Source organism: Scaptodrosophila lebanonensis, unplaced genomic scaffold, assembly GCF_003285725.1.
Source record: "Scaptodrosophila lebanonensis strain 11010-0011.00,11010-0021.00 unplaced genomic scaffold, SlebRS2 tig00001415-arrow-pilon, whole genome shotgun sequence".
Taxonomy (NCBI): Eukaryota; Metazoa; Arthropoda; class Insecta; order Diptera; family Drosophilidae; genus Scaptodrosophila; species Scaptodrosophila lebanonensis.
Window position 1 is genome coordinate 2,449,885 of NW_022060742.1, and position 20,304 is coordinate 2,470,188.

General features: G+C 38.5%; 1 protein-coding gene and 1 long non-coding RNA gene across 2 annotated transcripts in view; one reads left to right on the plus strand and one right to left on the minus strand.

Moving 5' to 3' along the window:
• Window positions 1-20,304, minus strand: part of LOC115632185 (cyclin-dependent kinase 14) — a 165,464-nt gene that overhangs the window by 133,667 nt on the left and 11,493 nt on the right. The window lies entirely within an intron of this gene.
• LOC115632186 lies at window positions 18,880-20,137 on the plus strand. The gene is made up of 3 exons (XR_003996273.1): window positions 18,880-19,309; window positions 19,764-19,844; window positions 19,912-20,137. It is a non-coding gene; the product is annotated as an uncharacterized LOC115632186 (long non-coding RNA).

Sequence of the window (20,304 nt, forward strand, 5' to 3'; positions counted from 1 at the left end):
CCTTGACATTAGCCTTGCACCGACAAAACAAAACAGCCACAACAACAACAAAACTGACAGAAGCGACGGCCAGAAAGGCAGGGCAGCCACACAGCTTTCGAACGAGACGACATGCATTTTTTAAATGCCAGCGAGCTTCAGGAGCTGCTGCACTACCTACAACAACAACAACAACAACAGCCAAACAGTTTATGCTGCTGTCATGAAAGCCAGCAGTTGTTGGTATCTCATCGAGCAGCGCTCAGCAGCCTGGCCCGGCCCGGCCTCTCCTGGCCTGACCTGACTGATGATGCCGAGGACAACGGAAGACAAATACAGGTGGAGATCGTACACTAGGAACAAATATCCCGCCCCTGGTTCATATGTGATTTTGTTTTTCGTAAGCAACAATTAGATAGTCAATTGTTGCAAACATTTTGCAGTAAATTATTCTTGTTGATTATTGGTTGGTTAAGTCTTGAATGGCTCTTTTGAGCGACTTTTTAATTCTAAATTTCGAGTAAACACACATATGTATTCCGTGGAGTATAGAACTTATTTCTAATCAGGACAATTACGGGTACACAAATGAGCTAAAATAAAACCATGTGTACTGCTGGCTTCTGAATTAGACAGAGATTCTGAAGGATCAGTGAAATGAAGGGAAACATGACCAGAAGAACTGGGTTTGGTGCCGAACTTCCGCATAGACCTATTTCCAAGACTAGACTTCAGGTTCGTAGTGTAAGTGCTTTGATGCTTTCATTTTGCAGTTCCAAGTTTTATCCTTTTTGGCGTTTGTTGTAATCTGATTTATATTTCATATTCATATGATTTCCAATTCTATTTGCGATGTTTATGCAAATATCAATAAAGATAAACACAACAATATCGCGAAATTCAGTAAAAGAAGTATTTTTCGAACATAGTATATAAAATTTAGTAAAAGTGGTGTAAATAAATGCTTATATAAGAAACTGCACAAATGGAGTCATATTTAATTTCAACGAACCTCAATAGTTTGGCAAAAAAAAAGAATTCATTGACTCGACTTTTAATTGTAAACGCACTACACACTTTTCTGAGTGTAGTCCAAGCTTGACTCTCTGGCGCACTGTCACGAGCTGGGCATTAAAAATTTACACACAGACGAACGCGCACATATAAATAAAATGGCAATGGCAACAATGACAAAAGATGAGGCAAACTGTCAGAAAGGACAGCCAGCCACATGGGCAGGAGGAAAGGAACAATGGAGGGGAGTGAGAAGGGGCGAGAGACAGATGAGGAGAGACTGTCAGACAGACAAACAGTCAGTCAGTTAGTCAGTCAGCCTTTGCTGCATTGTAGGCGTTTGGACAAATGACAAAAGCTCGACTGATTGGTTGTTGGCTCTGCAGGCAGGACGAGGAAGGACGATGTGATAGTTTGCCAGATAGGCCTCAATTATGATATGCAAATTTGTTGTAAGTTCATATAAATTTTGTCCACATCAACATTGTACAATTTATGACATAGACCATGGGGTTGGTCCAGCATATACGCCAATTCATAGTTTATGTATTCGTTTCTTGTGCCTCGAACCTTTGACATACTAAATTGAAAATAAGAATATTTTGACGTCGTCATTCCTTACTAATGGATTCCAATTTCATGCATGACAATCACTCTTGATTGATTGCACGCTAATTGGATGGCAATATTTTATCACACTGTCTAAAAAGTAGAAATCTAGTGAATCAGTTTGGAAATATTGGAAAGAGTTTTCTTTCATACTCGAGATGTTAATCCAGTGCAGTAAGTCTATTAGTAGCCCAGGTATTTTACAAATATCTTGGACTTCTAATCCCTTCCTATTGTCGATAATATAGCTGATAGAAGAATCTTGAATTCTTCGTTTAATCCTTCGGATTCTACAGATGAAAGCTAAGCGGAAAAATTACATTAATAGTGGTTACGAGAAAAAGCAACTGAGCTGCCAGTTTAGTAACCAGGTCAAGATCCCTTTTTCAAGGATTTGAAGACCCACAATAAATTGTAGGCTTGAATCTTGAATTCTTCGTTTAATCCTTCGGATTCTACAGATGAAAGCTAAGCGGAAAAATTACATTAATAGTGGTTACGAGAAAAAGCAACTGAGCTGCCAGTTTAGTAACCAGGTCAAGATCCCTTTTTCAAGGATTTGAAGACCCACAATAAATTGTAGGCTTACTTTTAAGCTAATGGATGGAAAACACTTTCCATTTAAGGAAAATTCAAAAGCTTAAGAAAAAAGGAAGTATAAAGGAAAGTATAAGCTCGTATCATGAACTTATTTTTTGCCTTCGCCTGCCACAAAATACACCAACTACATAAATATATGCCATAACCTGGCCTTATGCTTTTCCATATCCTTTAACATTTTCCCTCTTGCAGCGACTGCATCGAACAGCTCTCATAATAATTAACCAATTTGCCTTCAGCACACTTGCCTGCTGTTGCTGGCCTCTGTCCGTAGTTTAATTGAATGAAGTGCACTTTTGAGCCACTAAAAGCACACACACACACACATACAGAGAGAGAGAGAGAGAGAGAGATACATACTTGTAGAACAGCATGGCAGGCACGTGCCACGCCTCTGTGTTAACGCCCTTGTGACTTAAACAACTTGTCACACTTTCATTGTGAAATGTTGTATCAAGCGAGCGACAAGCATTTTCCGGTCATAAAAGTGCGCCAATAACCCACTGCACTTTCCAACCCCATTCCCCATTTCCCCTCCCCCATACCCGCACAGGCCCAACACAGAGGCCTACTCTACTTAAAGCCCATAAAATGCCAAAGGGATGGGGGCTGGCAGGTTGTAGGGCACTCGAATGATGCCATTCATTTTTGTTAATTTATTACCCAAAGATACTACTTGCAACAAGCTTCCCAGGATGGCGGCTATTCCCTCTCCCTCTCTCTCTCTCTCTCTCTCTCTCTGGCTGTGGCCCGTCTCTGGCTGGCTATCTGCTGGTGCGTTGAGGGGTCTGTCGAGGGCGGGCCTAAGGGTTCGCCATTGCACGTCGCAAGTGCCTATGCTTAAAACTTTTTGCTACGTGACTCGGCGAGTGCTGCTGCGAGGGGCAACACAAAGTGGGACGTAGGCTGGAGCGGACGAATGTGGTAAGTGCGCCCGTTTTAACGCCTTTGACTACCAAGCTCGCCAGCTGGCTGCTAAATGCCGGAATGTCGGAATGTCAGTCGGTTTGACTCCATCCCGCCGCCCCTTCCATTCACACTCGGTGGGCAGACGCATTTGGCTCGATACGTGGCTCAATATGCGCGCACGCACACCAAGACAGCGTCGTTGTACACTTAGGGGAAATATAGTGCTACTATCTATCCCTATATATATAAAACAGATTGTCCTGACTGATTACTTATCAACGCACAGCCCCAGTGGTAACAGCTAGGAAGCTGCAATTAGGACTTAAGTATTCTTTCGCAGTAATTTGGGAAAATTCGGGCTCCAAAGGGGGAAAAAGGCTCCAAAGTTTATGTTTATGTTTTTTCTTTATTTAGGTACATCTTATTTAAACAAGCTTGTAGTAATTGCCAAACTGATCAGTGTGGGCTGAGCCTTAAGCTGCAGTTCTTTTTGAATGCGTTTGGAGACTACATACGATATGTTTATGTCTATGTCGTACCTCTCTGGTTTACCCGTAAGGCGCCTTAAGTATAACATGAGTCGTGGCTAGTAGACTATATCGGTTTGACGGCTCTTGCGTTGGCAGTGGCAAAATCCTGATGCAATAGTTGTGGTGCTTTCTATTGCACTTTGGTCGTGTGTGAGAATCAAGGATAAATTTTGCATAATTTCTGCTATCTTTTGAGCTACGTAGACAAAAAAAAAGCCTCGGATAAGACAATTCCAACTTTCCAATCTTGTTGCAGAATAAAAAAATTCACACTTAAATAAAAGTCTATATTACAAGTGTAATCAAAAACAATTCTAGTTTTAGGACTCAAGCACAATTAGACGACTTTCTCTCATTGACAATATATCCGGTTGATCCACAATTAGAAAACAGTTTGGATAGCAATTGAATTATCACTGATGTGAGAGCGCGGTTTCCACCTTCACCTTTAGTTAGGGTAGCCTAGCTTATAACCTATTTTACAGACATGCTTTTTTTTCTGAATATATATTGTTAGCACCTCATTGTTCTTTACGATAAGTTCCTCGAAATTATTGTTGTACGAATTTTCGTTGCTAAATACCTGACATTATGAATCCATAGTTGGATTATTTTGCTTGGGGCTCTTTTATTTATGTGAGTGTACTATCGTAACTATATATATACTTGTCTTGACTGCCTAATTTTCTTTGCAGGCACAGCCAGCATCTTCTACACCTACACATACGCACACATACTACTCGCACATACGTATATACATAAAAATCAGGTCATGTTCGCTCCTCAAAGTAATGGAATTTGTAATGCGTTCGCTACAGTCAGTCGCCGTCAACTCCACCCACTCCAGCCACCTCCTCGGCCATACTCGACTCGTGCAATCCATAGCTTGGTTTCATTCTCAGTCTCAGAGGTAGCCGCGGAATGTCGTTTTGTGTGCTCCCCGCATGTCTTCATACCGATGTGTGTGCGTGTGTAAGTGTATAAGTGTGTATCTGTGTGTGCGTGGCTCTTTCGTGCGCGTCGTTGCAAATTAACTTCTTCTTTGGCTGCTACTGTCGCCTCCCCTACCTCCCGCCCTCCCTTCGCGAACTCAACCCTTGGCGCTTCTTTCAACTTCTGCCACAGACTGCTGCTGCTGCTACTGCTACTGCTACTGCTACTACTTGCTGTCAATGCTGAAGAGCCACCGTTGCCGGCACAAGTTGCCACCGAACGCCGCTTGTTTGCCCCATTATTAACAATCTTTGTTGCCATTTTATGTTCGTGTGTGTATCTCTGTGTCTGTGTCTGTGTGTGTGCCAATATGCCATGTGTTTTAGCCCCTTCTGCCTTGCCGGCTATTGGCTGTGTGCTCTGCTAGCAAATGTATTCAATTAGTTAACTGAGAAAAATTATATCATTAGCTGATGTTGATGGCAGCAGCAGGAGGAGCAGGGGGGAACAGGAAAGGGAATGGGGCAGGAGATTTAAAGTACTATAGCTTGTACGCAACCTAAGACTCGCTTTGTCGCTCATTTGATGTTTATTAAAATTAATAATTGCTTTTCCTCGCGCTTCTCCTTGTCTTGGCTCCTGCTGCTAAGGGATAGCAGATATTTTAAACTGTGCCGAGCGACTTCGGATACATTTATATACTTGTACGAGTAGTTGAAAAGGCTATATTGTAACTGAACAAGTAGAGTAATAATTGTGGCAAAAGGGAAGCCAACAAACTTAATGATTTCCTTTGTGTGAACGGAAAATTAATTTTTGTTCTCTAAAATAAATCAAATATTTGCAAATTGTCTCAAATGTGCAATCTGTTTGAATGCTTCATCATTCGAATTGATTGTATCAGTTATTTGCACGTTAACCCTAGAACTACAGCACTTTTTTTAACCGCTTTGAAATTAAAATTTGTCAAATCAACTTCCAACTAACATATTTGGAAATTAATTTCGTTTATTTAATTTTTATTCTTTTTTTTAAATCCTTAATCTTTACTTAAGATCTGTCCTGGGTTGGAGAATTATTAAATTTTATGATAACGTTAATATTTTAATTCCAATAATAAGATATTGTAGACTAATAATTTAAATATATGTGATTTGAAAATATTTTTTTGTACTTTCTTCATTTTGTTCTTCAAGACACCGAACTCCCCTTTCAATTGCATTGCATGTTTTCAAAATTGGTTTAATGTCGGTAGAATAGAATCGTAACGATGCTTTCCGTATCGTAAAGGTACATATTTCAAACAAAAATATAATTAATGCTTAAAAACTGATCGATAGTTTGATCATTTAGTTCGACCACTATACGTTTTGAAAGGCTTGGCAGTTCATCGTCAACATCAAGTATGGAGTCTTTTGGGTTTTTAATAATTCCTACTATCACTTTTCTTCTAAAGGCTGATCTGCCTGTGACCATTTAAGTTTTAATTGAGATGAAACATCTGTACAGTAGTTTGGAAATGTTGGCATACTTATGCGTTTGCAGGGGGGAGGAAAACTATGGCAACGTTTGTCAAAATGTAAACTTTACGATAACACGCGGCATGATCTATTAAATAAAGAACTTTTCATTTCTGATGATAAATATTATATACCTCACCAATGCATATAGATTTCAATGAAAAGTTATGAGGAATCGGCGACTTATTGTTGCAATTATGAGAGATTGTATGGAAGGCACCTTTTAAAGGGAAATTGTAGAAGCAAACACTTATTGTTATTCAACACCTAAATCCAAAATTTGTCACCTCTTAAGACTTTACATGACGCCGTTAAACTTTAAGTATAATAATTTGCAAAATATTTAAAAATACAGAGTGCGAAAAGCAAACAAATAGCAACAAACAAAAAGACGCACACACAAACACACTTAAAGGAAAGAAAACACTAACAGTATGCCGCATTCCAACGCTGCTCAAAATTTTCTATTTTCACACATTTGTTGGCCAAAATCCAAGAAATATACCAAAAAAAAAGAGGCATCCAAATATATATGAGAGGCAAAGTTTTGGGCGTGTGAAAACACACAAAAATAGAGAATCGCTATAAAAAGAAGAAGAAGAAGAGGGAAAATGCCAAACCAAACGAGCAAAGTGGGAAATCCGTGAAAATAGCTGGCAAAATAATAACATTCGGTCTGAGTAGCGCGCGGACGAGCAGACAGGGCATTACTTTTTATTCTGTTGCTTGTTTTTTTGGGCAGACATGGCGTATGAGTAACGTGGCAACAATGCGCGAAACTGGTGCAGCAAACGAACGGCAAATGGAATGGAATGGAACCGAAAATAGACAAAAGAAATACCGAAATCAATTTCATTTATGATGACAAGGACGAGGACAACGTTACCGAAAAGGATGTCTCCATTCGATCCTTGTTTTTTATTGTACATGTTGCTCGAGTTTTTGTTGTTCTGTCTTTTTCCACTTACATGCACAAACAAACATATTGTACATGGTAGTAAAATATTTATGTTATTAGCTCGACACAGAGCTCTGGGATTTATACAAAACAATGTTGTAAGCCATTAGAAGAACACTGGCAATGCTTTCAAACTAACTAACTAATTGTTATGTGCAAAGTGTTTTGGGTAAGCCTTTTAACATGGCAGCAACGAGCACTTCAAAGGATTTGCGAAAAACTATTTAATAAACCCAAAACACAGACCCGCACACTCTCATTCCCACATGGACACAGGTGGGTGGGGAGTGATGTGGAGATAGTAGTCGAGAAGCGTTTGGCAAGTGAAACCCTTTGACTTCTGCACTCTGACACGCCGTCCATCGGTTTGTCTAACTGCGGCGATTTGTTGCCCGTCTGTGTGAACACCATGGGGCGTCATGCTGTTGACACTGATAGATACAACAACTCTGCCACACAGTCCGACAGAGTAGTCGACATGAAAAACTTTGCTGGCGCCAAAAGGAAATTGCACCAACAAAAATGCACAAGAACAACAAATTGCGCAAACAGCGTCGAGGTGTAAAGAAATCAGAGGCGATGGCACAAGTCGAGGGGACAGGCCGGCCAGCAGTCAACTCAACTCGTGTCCATTGACAGTATCAAGGATTTGGCATCAATGCGGTCTACACTTTAACAAAAACAAAAAGGGGGGCACCTTCCTACTTGTATTTTAAATGTATACTTTTAATGGGGAAAGTATAAATTAATATTAGATGATTAAAATATATTAAACAACCTTATGAAATTTGTTTACTTTGAATGGGCAAAGTATAAATAAATATTAGATGATTAAAATATATCAAACAACCTTATGAAATTTGTTTACTTTTAATGGGCAAAATATAAATTAATATTAGATAATTAAAATATATTAAACAACTTTATGAAATTTGTTTACTTTTAATGGGCAAACTATACATTAATATTAGATGATTAAAATATATTAAACAACTTAATGAAATTGTATAAATTAATATTTGATGATTAAAATATATTAAACTTAATGAAATTGGTTTACTTTCAATGGGAAAAGTATAAATTAATATTAGATAATTAAAATATATTAAGCAACTTACTGAAATTGGTTTACTTTTAATGGGCAAAGTATAAATAAATATTAGATGATTAAAATATATCAAACAACCTTATGAAATTTGTTTACTTTTAATGGGCAAAATATAAATTAATATTAGATAATTAAAATATATTAAACAACTTTATGAAATGTGTTTACTTTTAATGGGCAAACTATACATTAATATTAGATGATTAAAATAGATTAAACAACTTTATGAAATTGGTTTACTTTTAATGGGCAAAGTATAAATTAATATTTGATGATTAAAATATATTAAACAACTTAATGAAATTATTTTACATTTTATTTATTTACACTCCGTCTTAGGACAATATGTAAATTTAGTTAAATGAATGCAAATTCTGCTCGCGTTAGTTTAAACAATTATTAAATATCATTAATTTAATAATATTAAATAAATAAATTAATTTTGGTCCCATTTACCAGCAAATTCCCATTGCATCTTTATATTTTTGACCGTTTCACAACTGGAAAGACTCATTTGCTCGATTATGTTGACCACAAATTTAAAAACAATCTATTTTGAAGATACATTTTCTACAAATTCTAAGTAACGAATAGCTTTAAGACTGTTGCTAAATTTAAAAAACAAAAAAATTTGTTAATTTTTCTTTCGGTTTTTTACAAAAAACTCAAATTGTATATTTTAGGAGTACAGTCATAGATAAGTTATAGCGGATAGAGCGAGTGTTGGATTTTAAAATATAAAGACAGTTCAAATTTTGAAAAATAGATAACTCTTCTTTACAACTTTTTCATTTGATGAACATTTTTATTTTGAACTTTTTTTTTCTACTTTCACAAAAAAAAGAGAGGAAAAACTAGAGTGAAGTTAGATGCAAAATATTGGTTTGCATTTTTGAATAATTTTGAAATTTCTTCTTTCCAGTGTACGCTTGTTTGCGTGTTTTTGTGTTTCCTGACTGCTGTCTGGTAGCTTTGCATAAAATATGTAATTCAATTTATATTTTATTTTTCGGAGCTTTATTTTAGGTGTGACTTTTGTTGGCAATTAGAATTTCTGATAAGCCCGTTAAGGCCACTGACGTTGCTGCAGTCGTCGTCGAGGCAAGTGACAGACGGAGCAACGTCAACAGCTTGGCTGGCTTTCTGGCCACATTGTGTGTGGCCGCCACATAAACCAAAGCAAAACTTTACCCTCAACCGCCAGTCAGTCTGTGGTGAGTGTGAGTGTTCTGTTCTGTTTGGTCTGGAATTAGTGCAAACAGACACATAAATAACAAACACCTAAGACTTTGATGCCCCAAATGAAGGCGTACCTCAGCTCTATGCGTTCTAGTTAGTATGTGTGTGTGTGTGTGGATGTCGGCGGTGGCTGCCTAATATCACTGAAGTGGCTTTAAATGCAAATATTTTACATTGATATGCTAAGCAGATGCGTCTGTGTGGCTCAGTCTGTTGCACGAATACCCGTATCGAAGGCGGGCGGCGTCGTCTGCTTCTGCTTGACATGCCACTGTCGGCATATTGAGTTGATTCTTGTTCGATGGAAATATGTGTATATATTTTATTGCAATAAATTGCGGTTTATACACGGACATTAACAAGAATCGTTTTGTGTTTATTTGCAGTGGCATCAAACAAATTCTTTTATGTTATGGAGTTAAAAGCAGAAACCGAACGAAGCTGTGACACATAAATGGATAAAATTGCAGCCACTTATCGTTAGTATTTCTTTCTTTCTTGCATTCAAATAAAACAGAAGCTACTTTAAGGAGAGTAAATTGCAGAAATGCATTCAGTGTTAGAAGTTTATTTTATTGCAGTCTGAACACCATAACAATGCTATATAAAACGAATGGAATCATAAAGTCATGCCAGTCCGGTTTATGTATACCCTGAACCAACCCGTTTGCACCGATCGTTCCAATAGCAGCTTTAAAAGTTCAGGCTATGGTGCGCCACTATTATATTATATATATTTATATATTATTATATATTTTAATACACAAAAAAGTTATTGTTAAGTTATTATAAAAAAGTTAAGTTGAAGAAAATTTATATTTATATTGGAATTGTTTTATTAAAAACTATATATATATATAGACAAGTCTGCATTCCAAGTTTGTTGTCCCTAGCTATTACGGCTCAAAAGTTATCAGGGTTCATACGGACAAACAGACGGACGTGCCTACATCGACTCATCTCATATAACTAATCACATATGTGCCTCTTAAACGAGGCCTCCCGCGACTCCAATCACTATCTTTCTTGCATAACATAATTTACACTAATAGGGGGTACAATACCTTAAACTTTTCGAAATTCTCGCGATTTGTTTCGTCATGCTGATCAATTCTTCGTGGAGGCTGCTACTCCCGCACTGAAAATATCATTTGAACATTTCCCATTTTTCGTATGAATATCAAAAACTATGCGTAAGCCTGAGTGGAATTGTTTGTTAGCGGCACAGTTTAGCGTACTCGACGCAATCATGTAATGATGGAAATATGTCAAATGGGCCATATCCCAGATGCATAGCACGTTGGAGAGTATCGTACACATTGTCACTTGGGCAGGCTAGCAGCACACGTACTCCGCGCTCATTTAGCTCTTGGCTGAGGTCGAATAATGCACGACAGCCGGAGACGTCCATGTGGCCCACCATTGATAGATCGACAACAAGCACAAGATAGCTATTGATAGTGAGAAGCTTTCCACTAGGTTTTCGATCTTGGTTGTTGTTAAGGGCCGAGGCAAGCTGATTTCGGAAAAATAGACGCGTGGCAAAGTTCAATGAGCCCGAATAGCGATAGATTTTTGTGTTCGGTGGCTCTACAGCGTTCTCATGATTCAACAAATTAACATAAACAGCAGGAACAGCCTCAGTTATGCCCAACAAAAGCGAACTAGTGCGAAACCCGTTCATCCAAAGAGCCAGCATTGAGAGGCAAATGCCAACGTAGAGCCTGTTTGCGGCACTTAATGAATCAGTCTGTAAGACAAGCAGAATGCAAAAAAACCTACCCAATATCTATGTCTACTAGAACAACTGTAAGAAAAGTCAATATCCAAGTCCACATTTCGAGCTTTCCTTCAGCAGCAAAGGTTTTCACATCCAAAAGCTGCCAGAACATTGATTTCAAAGCAACAATTATTACGGCTGCCAACACGCACTGAGGTGAGGAGATTACAGTACAGTACTGGCCGTGGAAAGGAGCACCTACCCTGGGTAAATCGGAAAAGAATTTGCCGCACCACAATAGCACTAAGATGATAAGCATGGCGGACATAACTGACGCCATTTGAGTTTTTCCGCCTGTCTGGGCCTGCAGCGCCGAACGGGACAATGATGCTGCCAGAGGGAATCCCATGAACAGGCTAGCCATCATATTACCTGCCCCCATGGCCAGTAGCTCCTGATTTGCATGCACCTGGTAGTGATATCTTTTGGCGAATGATAGACCCAGCGACATCACCGTGGAATACGTAACCACAGCAATGGGCACACTATCCAAAATAACCTTCAAAACCATTTGGAAGCCAGGCAGCTTTGGCAGGGGTAGACCGGTGGGTATGACACCCACATTAATAACCTTGTAACGTTCCGCCGTGTGCTCGATTGAGGCGAAAATTGTGCCCCCCACAATTGCAAGTAGTTCGCTGGGGAAGGGAAAGCGGCAGTAGCGTTTTAAGAACGGCTTGACACACTCATTACACAAGATTAGAAATGCAGTAACGATGGTTGAGATGATTACGGTGGCAGGATTCGATTTGGGAAGAGCCTTCATCACTTCCATAACATTTAAGGGCAGCTTTAGTAAGCCCTTGTGTGAGGGAACGATTACGCCAAAATAGTCCCGTAGCTGATTGCCCGCCACGTGAAAGGCGCAGCCAGTGAGGAAGCCACTCACCAGCTGCTCACTCAATAGCGAAGCCAATACGCCCAGTCGCAAGAGCCACATAGCAATCTTTAGAACCGTACAGTAGGGAGAGGATGCACTTATGAGGATAAGGATAAGGAACAACGACTACTTACATGCACAATGCCTGCAGCCATGGCCAGTGCGGTGGCTACATCCAGAGCCGTCGTTTGAATTGGTCCTGTTTCAGAATCGACATCAGTACTATTTGCTTTTTGATAAGTGGACGTGCTGTTTTCTTTCGGACCAGTGGCTAATTCACGATCCACCCCAGATACGTAAGTATTAATCACTTTGAAAGTCATCATACTGGCAATGGAAAAGGTGCCCATGGATATGTGGCGAGACGTGCCGAGAAGTACATAGACCAGCACTGGAAGTACAGCCATATATAGACCACATTGAGGTGGAAGCCCTGCAAGCAGGCCATACGCAATACCATGCGGTATGTTCATAATAGCCACCGTAAAGCCGGCTGCAATATCGGCTGGAAAATCGGAGAGCACTTTATACTTCGGTAGCCACTCCAGAATTGGTACAATGCTAAGGAAAAACTCTGACAATGAGCATCTGGCGCAACACCTTCTTAACCAAGCTAAACAGCCGCTGGCAGGTTGCACGTATTCCGATTTCTGCACATACTGCTCGTGAGTCAGTACGGGCCTTTCTACACTGTAGTATGGTTGTGTCCGAGGCCGAGGTAGTGGTCTAGAATTTTCCATATTGATAGATTTACTCAGTCATTGCCTACTGAGAGTGTATGACTTAAATAATATTGTTTTTATACCCGTGCACCCAAAGGGTAAAAGGGTTTTGTGTGAAGGTATGTAACACACAGTAGAAGGCGTTGCAGACCTCTAATAGATAGATATATTATTGACCAGTATGAGAAGGCGCGTCGATATAGCCGTGTCCGTCTACCGTCCGTCTGTCTGTATGAGCGCAAGGATCTCAGCAAGTTCAAGAGCTAGAAAAGCCAAACTTCGTATCGGGGTTCCCCTAAGCCCTAGACAGATAAAGTTTGTCCACTCTTCCGCTATCAATGATGTTTCATAACTTCTGTAATTCTTGGAATAGAATAGCGAGTTGTCGTTATGCCTGGAGTAAAACCTGGGAATACTCCGGGCTGATCGATGCTCGTTCGTTAAATTATATCTTCGGAGATGCGTGACACTAAAAAGACGCACAATTCGGATTTCTTTTGTATACCCTATATCTTTTAATATTTATACCCTGTACCCAAAGGGTACAAGGGTATATTAGTTTTGTGCGAGTGCACATGGAACACACAGAAGGAGGCTTGGTAGACCCCACAAAGTATATATATTCTTGATCAGCATGACAAGCCGAGTCGATATAGCCATGTCCGTCTGTCCGTCTGTCCGTCTGTCTGTCCGTCTGTCTGTCCGTCTGTCTGTCCGTCTGTCTGTCCGTCTGTCTGTCTGTATGAACGCAAGGATCTCCGAAAGTATAAGAGCTAGAATAACCAAACTTGGTATACAGATTCTCCTGAGACCGAGAAAGGACGAGTTTGTTCATTTTTTCTGATCCACCCCCCCACTCCCCCCCTATTAACGATTTTCTATAACTCCTGTAATTCTTGGAATTTTGAACTAAAATTTGGTAGTCACATTAGGTTAGTAATTATATATCCGTATACCAAGTTTCATTATGAAAGAATGATCGGAAAGAAAGTTATAGCCATATAACCAGGCCCAATGCACACATACATACATATGTACAAGTACACAAACACGATTCTGATGTAAATGTAAATGTATCTATGCATGCATGAAATATTTTATATTTAATTTAGTTAATTAATTAAATTAATTTAGTTAAATAATTAAATTAAATTAATTAATTAATTTAATTAAATTAATTTAATTACTTTTTTGTGGGGTGGTACAGGGTATTTAAGAGTTGAGCCTGCTCGACTTTAGCATTCCTTTCTTGTTTTATATTCTTCTGCTGATACACTCGATAGAAATCGTTTAAGTAGCACGACTAGAAAAAGCATAAATCTTTTACAATTCAAGCTCCAATTTCAGCTGTAAACCAGTAATTCATAAAGTTTTAATTTAAGATGTTAAACAGCTTAAAACCGCTTAGTTCTTTTTATTTGTTGAGTTCCAGCACAATCTTCTTTGCATGATAAATTGTAAATAAATTTCAAAGCCATGCCCACGCCTCTGACACAAAACCTACAGCAAATCCCAGCGAGCACCTGTCGCAGCAACACATTTCACATTAATAAAGAATATGAAATCATTTTTAATCAAAATCAAAGGCATCTGCATAATTTGCACCGTAACGTGCGTGGCATGACAATTCAATTTAAATGAAAGCAGAAGAGGGAATGGTAATATAATCAAATCATATTCTGCTCTCTGCCAACTAATTCAATTAACACAATATACTAGTATAGCCATGTGCCTGAACATAAAATGCGCCACAACAAAGCACCAGCAGCAACATTTTTGATTGCCCTTTCAGGGGCCTGCCCCTAAGAACTACTCACTAAAGGAAAACGCGTAGCTATGTTGGTATCTCTTTGTGTTTTGTTGAGGTGCAAAGCCAAAGGCATGGCTAGAATGGCAACGGGTCCTTGCCCTCTACCTCCTTTGTTTCCTGCTCCTTCAACGGCAGTAACCCAGGCTCAAAGTCAAAAACTGCAGAACAATGGCAGAGGGGGGAGCCAGTTGGATGGGGTAGTACGAATAGTGGGTCGTTTCATGTGTGTGAAAGAAATTCACATTGCTGACACTTTTCCGCACTGGACTCAACGTCTCTATGCCAGGGAAACTGAGAAAATTTCGTACACAAAACACGCAGCCAGCCAGTCAGCCAGTCAGCCTGCTCATATGTGACTGAGGTCCGACCGCTCAACCCAGACTCGAGCTCCATTCTCTGGGTAGGCAAACGCTCAAGGCTCAAGTGCAGCACTACGGCAAGCGGCAACATCCGTTTCATAAACGTAAAAGTCGTGCCCGGTCCTGATTTTGCTCTTTTCTCTTCCTGCCTGCTCCTCTACTATGTGTGTGTGTGCTGAGAATGAAAAGAAGTAGCATTGCCCGGGTCGGGGGCATGAACTCTATGCTGTTTCCCGCGCTACCCTCCAGGCCTAGTGACAATTTCTATGCACTTCTAGTCCAGGTACAGTGGAAGAACGCGATATTTTAGAAAAATAGTTAATATGAGTATAATTGGAAAAATCTTAAGATAAGTACATTTAAACCTATTTCTTATTTGATAACAGTGCTTCTTTATAAGTTACAAAACTGTTCATATATCAGAAAAGTAGTTTTGCATATCATTAATAAATAGTGATGAAACAGAAAACAATTGATTTCGACATAAGTCAAATTCTAACGCACAAGGATAAAAAAAAAGTCTGCATAGCAAGTTTGGTGCGTCCAGCTGCTATGATTTAAAACTTCTCGGTGTTCATACATACAAACAAACGAACAGACAGTCAGTCATATCTACATATATCGTTTTAATTGAAAAATCTATGGAATTTAAATACAGTTTAGCCTGTATATATTTTATATTTCAACATATATTAACTGTGGAATTTCACATTTCCTAGCATAAAACTGCATTTCTCTTCAGGTTTGTTGCACCTTGCTTGCTTTACAGTTAAACTGCAGACTGTGCAGCAACACCCACAAACCGACGATGCCTCCTTCCCGCCATTCCCCATCAGAGCTTTGTGCGTTATTTCACGCTTTTACGCCACAATTGTTGTGGATTTAGACGTCGCGACGCTTCTACTGCTCGGTGGTTACTGCTGCTGCGCCACCAGCAGTAAGCCAGTGAGTCTTTAGTGGCTGTGAATGTGTGTTAAATGCACATAAACTTGCTTAAATTATGACTTTTAAAGTAACCTGCAATCGCATTGAGCCATGCGACAATGTGTGGCAAAAAGTTTGGCAGGCTCTGCACTCAATTAGGATGCATGTGTGTGTGGGCTTCTATTGTGCTTGACAGCAACTTCCGCAGTCTACTGATATATATATATGTGTTGTGCTAGCTGCCACAGTTCATCAACCTTGCCACACTCTGAGAAGGGTACGAAAAATCGGAACCTTTAAAACTGTCGAGCACGGACGGCGTCTGGCGTACACATTGCAAAAAAACAACAACAAAAATAGTAAAAATCATTAACAAATTGTAGCGCCGCCCCAACACACACACACACACACACATACTGTGAAAACTTGTTTGTGGCAACAACTTGACAGCAAGGCAACAATTTATGTGTGCCAATTGGCACTGTCAGAAGGTGGCGGCGTCACAACATTTGTCGCCTTTGCAGACGAGTGCGCAGACAAACAAACAAACAAACATATACCTGACCATGACGCATATGAACACACACGCAGCAGAGGCGGAGGAGCTGTGAGGAGAGGCAAGAGGGAAGAGCAACAACATTTGTCTAGCGGCAGGGCACATGTCACACAAAGTCGAAACGTCATGACATATTATCAAGGGAGAAAGAGAGAGAGAGTCAAGAGCTAGAACAGAACACTTAGGCACTTCCTGGACAAACCATTAATAACCTGCCTTATGTAATCGAGCGAAAAGGCACGCCATACGAGCAACGACGTTCATGATGATGATGATGATGATGATGATGCTGCTGGTTTGGCAATTGAAAATTGTTTGGCTGCCATTAGCCAATTGGCTAAGCAATTTGTAAACATTTCATGGTTCAATTTCAATTTAATTGCCCCAACATGCCGCCGCTCAAGGTGTCAACAATTATCAAGTATACGCCACCGCTCACCAGCCAACACAAACACACGAGCGCCAATTGCCGCAAATTAATCGAGCGCGCTCTTATGGGACTGTCAATTAGCGCCGCAGAGCAAAATTTCTGGCAAAAATAAATACTACAAGCACTATCAAAAAATAATATTTTTTAGGAAAGCAGCTCACAGTTTACGCGCAAGTAGTATAAAAAGCCGCCAACATAACATAAAAACGCGCTATACAGAAATCATCTTAAAAAGTTGCAAAGAATAAATGATTCTCTGGCAACGGAGCTGCGAAAGAAAAAAAAACAGAGCAGCAGAAGACTGTCAAAAGTTAGCAACAAACGAAAATAAATGTCCAAGCTAATGGCGAAAAAAATACTAAATAATTACATAAGCACAATGGAATACTCTTTAAAAGGTTAGCATCTTCAAATATAGACCGAATCATCACTGAAACTAGCGATTGTCAAGATGCGGCCAGAAATGCCAAAAATAAACTGATTTATTGTTTACCAGTACAATGCCAGATTACAAACTTTTAAAACTTTAACTTTTTAATATTATACAATTTTCTGGATGACAACCAAAGCTTTTTTGAGGGCGGAATTCTGAAGCTTTCCCCAAGAAGTGTAATAATTACAGTAAAATTAATATAGAAAAGAATAAAATATCAAATGTCTGACATAGTATAACTAATGGCGTTAACAATTTTCATACGGAAACTGATCCTGTCTTAGTTAGGCTGTTATAATTGACTTCTTTCAAAACTAACTTCTTAATATAGTCCGATTCTAAGGATAGATCACGTCCTTTAGATTTTGTAAGCTACCGCCCACTACTATAAAAAAAAGGGTCTACAATCATCGGATAAAATGATTCTGCATTTCATTCTTCCCATAAACTTGGACAGCAAAAACAAAAATGATTTTTTTTTTTTCAACTTTTGCTGCGGTAGAGTAATTTTCGTTATCTCTTACTACCAAGAACAACAACAATAAGCAGTTCAACAAAATAATAATAATAATAATGATGAAGGGCGGGGGCGTGCAGCTGAAAAATCTCAACTTCGGCACATAAAAGAAGCAGGGGAAAAAAATTGGCAAAAATTGACGCTAATTTTGACAACAATCTGCAATTTGCGTTGCTCGGTTGGTCGCCAACTTAATGTTAACTAATTAAAAATGCTAATTGTCAAAAGATAGCAAATTAAAGGAAGAGACACAAATTTCAAACTTTATCTGCTTTACGTCCAGCACTTAGGCATTATGCAATATTTCTACTCGTTTTGTTTTTTTTTTTTTTTTTGGCAAAAGTTGTCAGAAAAATAAAGTTGAAAATCAATTATTCAGTTAACTTGCTTAATTCTTGCAAGGATATGACAAAGTAATTTTACTTAAAAGCGATATTGCTGTATAGAAACAAACATTCTATAAGCCTAGTTAAGACGCAGATATCAATTAATATTAAATGCAAATATTCGGAAACTTTTAATCAGAAAATGCAAGCACCAACGTATAGTAGTGCCTTCATTGCTTTATTAGATATTATTGTTATGTGATTAGATTTTAAAATAAATTTATAAATTATTTTCATATTTCTTGTTGGCATACACATAAAATAAACAAATATCACCAATCTTCCAGAAACAGTAACACTTAGACAGCTTAATCACAGCTATAAAATTTGGAATAATGTTGGCTCCAATACTTGTATTTACCTCAACAGTCATTGGAAACAACTTTTCCCAGCTCTCCATCCATCCACTTCTCTTAAAGACTACATTGAAATATTTGTAAAATTTCTTAAAGCATCACATCTATATGAACTACACTTTTATCTCCATAAATAACTTTATCTTATTAGGTTAAGCTTAATGCCTTATCTGTTATTTTATTTACTTTAAGGCTGCTACCTTTTTAAAATAATTTTGGTTTAGTTTCTTCAAGTCTAGCTGGCTTTGAAATATATTTCATTTACACTTGGACATACGTGCAGTTAGATTTATTTATTCCAGAACATTACTTCGAGTTGTTTAGTCGTGTATTTACATTTAGTTTTTCGAATAATTACAACAAAAAATTATAGTAAGATGTCAAAAACGGTGTGCGCGTCAAAAATTTTAGAATATCTTCGGGAAGTTTGCGAGCCGGTCCCATTCAGCCGACTTTCGTTATTATTTACCGGAGCAAAGCCAGATGCAGCGACTCTTGCTGCAGTCAACAAGGAACTAGATAAGGTTCTGGTCGCGATAATGGAACTGGGTCTGGTCCTGCAATGCAACGAACACTATTACAGTGTTACCCACGCAGAAGATATAGCTGAAGTCGTTGATTTCAAAAAGGACGACGACGACGACGTCTCGGAATCTGAGAGCGTGATATCATTCTCTAGCTGTGAGTCTATAGGCACGAGTAAGACAGGAACGAGTAAGAAGAGTGTAACGATCAAGCCAACTCCAAAGAAATATTGGTAAGTAAATCGAGTGCATATTTTTTAAATTTTTGGTTTATTTCGGAAGTTATTTATCTACAAGATTATGGAGTTTTTAAGCTGCAACACTATCGAGAATATTTTTAACTCTACTTTTACTTTCTTAAAGTAACAGCTACAAGACTATTCATAACAGAAGCAACTTTTTGGTATGTTCGATATTTGAATGTTTCGATATCGACTACCGAGAAAATACCTTAAAAAGACAATATGTTACAAAATAAGGTTCGGTCGCTCTTCGTTAATCAATCAGTGATTCATAAGACTACATACGATCATTAAAGGAACGATTTTTATGAGGGTTTTTGGAATTTTACGACATTTTTCTTTTACAATTTAACGATACCGATACAATATTTGCATATACGCATTTTTATTTATATATGTATATATACTTATAACATATAATTATTTTAATTTTTGATTTTTACAGAGAACTGGTGTACATAACAATTTAGTTCTCCTCTCCAGCACGACGATATCCATTTCAAAAATTTTAACGGAAAATCACATTGTAAGGAAAATGTGCTAATTACTACCAGATTTAAGTTGAAAATAATAACTTTTCTCTTTCATTGCAGAGGATAATGGCAGCACAATTCCTATATTTCATCGGATAAATTAAATTGTAATGAAAATATCTATTCTTTTCATACTGAAGTTATTGGTTTATCTGCCGATTGAACTGGCAGGACGTCTGGGTACATCGCTGAATATGAACCCGAAGTTATTCTTGAGTTTTAAGATTGGCTAAAGTGAAAGTGTAATAGATACCACAATAATATATGTATATCATCAGGCAAAATACAAGAAACTGTCTATTTTTATACCCTGTACCCGTAGGGTAAAAAGGGTATATTAGGTTAGTGCAAAGTATGTAACATACAGAAGGAAGCATCTCCGACCCCATAAAGTATATATATTCTTGATCAGCATGACGAGAGAAATCGATCTAGACATGTCCGTCCGTCTGT